The sequence below is a fragment of the Meleagris gallopavo genome, chromosome 6, assembly GCF_000146605.3.
Source record: "Meleagris gallopavo isolate NT-WF06-2002-E0010 breed Aviagen turkey brand Nicholas breeding stock chromosome 6, Turkey_5.1, whole genome shotgun sequence".
NCBI lineage: Eukaryota > Metazoa > Chordata > Aves > Galliformes > Phasianidae > Meleagris > Meleagris gallopavo.
Window position 1 is genome coordinate 30,721,264 of NC_015016.2, and position 4,686 is coordinate 30,725,949.

The following is a 4,686-nucleotide window of genomic DNA, read 5'->3' on the forward strand; positions in this document are numbered from 1 at the left end:
AAGAACAGAATAGATTATTCACTGTCAAGTTAACACTAACAAGATGAGAGTATTTTGCTGTTATAACAACATATTTATTAGGAAACAACAACAACAAAAGCCACTATTTTCTATATTTACTTCAGACTTTCCCGTACCTGCTCCTTTTCCACACTCAGTCCAAGTTACCATACCCCAATCACTCTGACATCTGGAGAAATTAGAAAAATTCCCTTTGAGGGCTATTGCACCAGCACAGACTGCACTGCTGTTATGCCCATTTCAACATGCACCACCTGCCCTTGGCATGAGAGCAAAATAAGACCCAGAAAGCATTTACCACTAGTTGTAAATCTGAGATGGGGGTGGACTCTGCAGTCCTCCAGACAACCCTTGCGGATTCATAAACTCATGTGCAGTATAAATATGTGCAGGCACGTAAGGAAATGTCTTCCTGGATGGAACTCGGGAAAGCAAGGAGCAGTGGCTGAGCTGATGTGGGAAGTGTGTTCTGACAACAATCTGCTCTTTTCACCTGCTCTTTTCACATACAACTGACATTTCTACTTCATGAGCAATTCAGAACCAGCTGCACTCACACTTCCCTGTTTCAAGTCATATGATCCCAGTATAACAGCACAATAGGTACTGCAGTGTGCATTCCCTGGCATTTAATTTCTTTGTAGGCATCTAGATTAAACTGCTGCCTTCTCCTTCCTGGCTGCCAAAAACATCAGCTGCAGAATCAAAATGTACCATTTTGTTTGAGATGCCTCTTGAAAGGAAACTTGCAGCTTGGTGCTGGTCCATAGAGGCAAGTGGGTTAAACTTCTTGGGACCCAGCATATGTTTATATTTTAAACTTGAGCTTCTCTCTTCAACAGCAGGGTTCAGAGAGAGTTTATCCCCATTTTTTTTTTTACAAATAAACTTCTCCATATTGGTCCCATAATGTAACTAATTCTCAACACTTTTATTACCCCAAGATACAGATGTTCTTTATGTACTCACAGAGTTGAGCAGCTAAGAGAAGCGGTTGATTTTACAAAGTTCCTCTCTGTTCTCCCTCACAAATCCATGCAAACAGCCCAGCTAATTCCTGCTGGGAATGAACAGTACATGAGGGTCATCGGAAAATGCTGCCTCTGTTCAGCACCTACACAAATTGTAAATCTATTTGTTTTCAACTGAAAAAAAAAAGGTATAAAAGCCCCTCAGAGCTGTAAGATGACCTACTACACACTTTGATTCTCAGTGATGCGAAGTAATTTAGTATATTCTCTTTGATGTGAAGCAGGATGGATTTAGAGACTAAGGGTCAAAACCCAAGCAGAGTTTTGAATTAGGATATGCCTCTGCTTTTGAACCACTGATCATCTATCACTCAGTACGAGTACATGTACAACTGTGATATTTGCAAAGTCAGATATGATAAGTTAATATGCCCTACAATGTATGTATTTTGTTGTTCATGTCTGTGCATCTGAGCTATGTTACAGAGGTGTGTGGTTTAGTTTCTAATATTTAGCCATTTCTTCATTCGTTATATCTGAGATGTCAGATATATCTGAGGAAGAAGTGAACGTGTGTTTTACAATTGGTAGAATGTGAAGCTGTAATGGAAAGGATTGAGATGTACCTCGTTTGGTTATTGATTATCTCTAGCAATTTCTGTAAGATTGGCCCTCCAGGTTTGTCTGAACTGTAGGTCCTTCTACTATTTTGCAGAACAACTCCTTGTATATTTTCACACGACTAGGATCAGCCTTCTGAAGCAATTAGTATCTCCATCTTTCAGTACTTCTTCATCACATTCTGTAAGGGAGGGTTTTATCACCTAAACAAGGTAAAACTTCTTACGAGTTTACCCAGACCCTTGCCCAACAGCAGCATGCACTGGAAGTACAGTGTTTAAGTTCAGAGTCTGCCCAAAGGTATGACATCAGAACTGGATACATGACAAGTTTGAGTTTCCAACTCTGGCAACAGCTCATTCAGGAGCTGCTCTTAGCTTGTGTCCAAAACCAGAACGGCCTTAGTGGCAAAGGCAAAGGTTCCTCTGAACCAAGCATCCTGTCTCCAGTAGAAACCTGTGGCAGATATTGGGATTGCACAGCATTCCATGGCAATGAAATCCATCGTTTGCATATTGTCTGTTAAGATCTTCTGTTAGTTTAAGCTAAAGCCTCTCATTCAACATTTTTTTCATTCCATCTGTTCTTGTGTTACCAGAAATAAAAACTAATTTTCTGTTCTTCTTTCTATGTACAAGTCATGATTTTATATCTTCTTGTTATTTCCTCTATTGTTCGTTTCTTTTGCCACCTGAGAATTACTAGTCTTCATAGATTTTCCTGTAATTCTTTGACCATAGGACCAAACTTCTGGCTTCGTTGAATCCACATGCATAGGTCCTCCCCCTCTACTCTATCCTGGTGAGATGTATCTGGAATACAGTTCTGGACTCCTCAGTTAAAAAAAAGACAGGAATCTGCTAGAGAAAATTACAGCAGAGGGCCACAAAGAAGGTTAGGGTCCTGGAGCATCTCCTGTATGAGGAAAGGCTGAGATACCTGGAACTTTTCAGCCTGGAGAAGAGAAGACTGAGAGGAGAATCTTACCAGTGCTTGTAAATGTCTAAAGAACAAGCAACAAGTGGATAGGGCCACGTTCTTTTCAGTGGTGTATAGTGACAGGACAAGGGCCAATGGGCACAAATTGGAACATGTGGAAGTTCCATAAAAACATGTGGAAGAACTTCTTTACTGTGAGAGTGACAGAGCACTGGAACAGACTTCCCAGAGAGGATGTGAGGTCTCCTCTCGAGATATTCAAAACACACCTAGATACTTTCCTGTGTAACCTGCTGTAGGGAGCCTGCTTTAGCTGGGGGTTGGACTAGATGATCTCCAAAGGTCCCTTCCAACCCCCCCCTGATTTTGTGTGATTCCATGAAAAGAAGAAAAAATATATTTCACACCTGTCCATTTGAGATAAAGCATACATAAGCCTCCTGCAAGCCTCTTTTCCCCCTTACTGATGGTGAGGTTTTTTTTTTCATATATATTCTGAGGCCTCTTTACTTCTTATGTCCTCAGGTGAGCTGCACAAGTGTGTACTGAGTATCTATGGATGTCCATGATTCTCTGCTAGACATAATTCAGTGGGTGTCACTAATGAAAACATTTTCAACTTCTGGTAATAGTTACTCTTCAAAAGGGGGCAATTTTTAAAATGTCTTATTGGAAACTTCTAGTGGCTTGTCGCTTTGGAAGCACTTGGACCAAGACCATCACACTTATCATCTTTTGCAGTTGCAAAAGCATCAGAAGCAAACGTAAGATTGAAAAATTGCCTGTGTTAAACTCAATCTTCTTTCCTTTAGATTGTCATTAGTGATTATAGGGCAGTGCAAGCTGAGCCCATTGAAAACAAAACACTGGGGATTTTGTAGGGTTTTTCCATCCTTACCATTTCATGATGGCTAATACAGCTACTAGAGACATGGTGGAGTATTACAGTCATAGGGTGGAGAGCAGAAGCACTGATCCTTTTGCCAAGAGCCTGCAGTCAGAGCAGTGCCAACTGACCATGCACCTGCATGCCAGATGCTTAATAAAAGGACAGAAATGGTCTCCGTTCCACTGACCAGCTTTGGCTGGCTTCTTGGGTCTTTAGAAGTGTGAGAGGCTGATTTTCTGCCCCCGTGAAGGAAAACTGACAGACAAATGGGAATTTTCAAATGCCAGATGCCCAAGTTTTCAGCTCCTTCTGAGGGTAAAACAACAGTGTCTCTTTACATTCCACTAAATCTGTCCAAATGATGTATTGCGATCAACCACATGATGATCCCTCAGACTTTTAAATTAATCAGTAGATTGTCAGCTGTCCTCTCTATGAGCTGAAGTCAGAATCTAAAATAAGCCTGGTTTTGTTTTTGCATGGGGCTTTAATAACAGACATAAATATTACGTGTATGGCAGGGAAGGCTGGGAGCTCCTGAATCCTACTAGAATTTGTGCTGGTGAGCCTTGATAGTCTGTCACTTGATTTACTTTAGTCCTTTCCTCGCTTTTGCTCAATTCATGAATAATATCTATATACAGATAATAAATAATCCAGTGAGTAATAGCTATAGCAGTCTTTGTTGCCCGTTGTGCCCCTTCTCTTCTTGTTGCACTATCCAGTGATTGTTTTCTTGGCTCACGTGCTCTCAAACCAAACAGAAAATTTGCACAGCATAGCATAATTCCTCCTTTATGTACTTTTCACCTAGCTCTTCCTCTGCTGAGGGAAAATAAATCAACAGCCATCTCCTCTGTCCGTGCTGTGGAGCTTGCAATAAGAGGGTGACCTAATTGTACCTGGTGCTGGGCCATTGTTTGGGCTTCTGCTTTCCTCCCACAGCAGCCATCATTAAAGCCGGTTGATGTGTACCCCTTCCCAATTGTGAAGCTTGGTGATATGTGTCTTAAAAAAGCAGCTCCTATTGCTGCTCAGAGATTCTCACAAATCTTATTTTCTCTTGGTTCACGTGATATGCATTGGGGTTTGCAGGACCAGAACACAATTCAAAGCTCAGAGAATTTCCTTCTGCTGTTCATTTGACCATAAATCACTAAAAATTCCACAGTATTCCTGATTACAGAAAGAACAATATCCTGTTCTGGTGGCAGGCTGTTTAATCAATGAATATACAGATGGGGG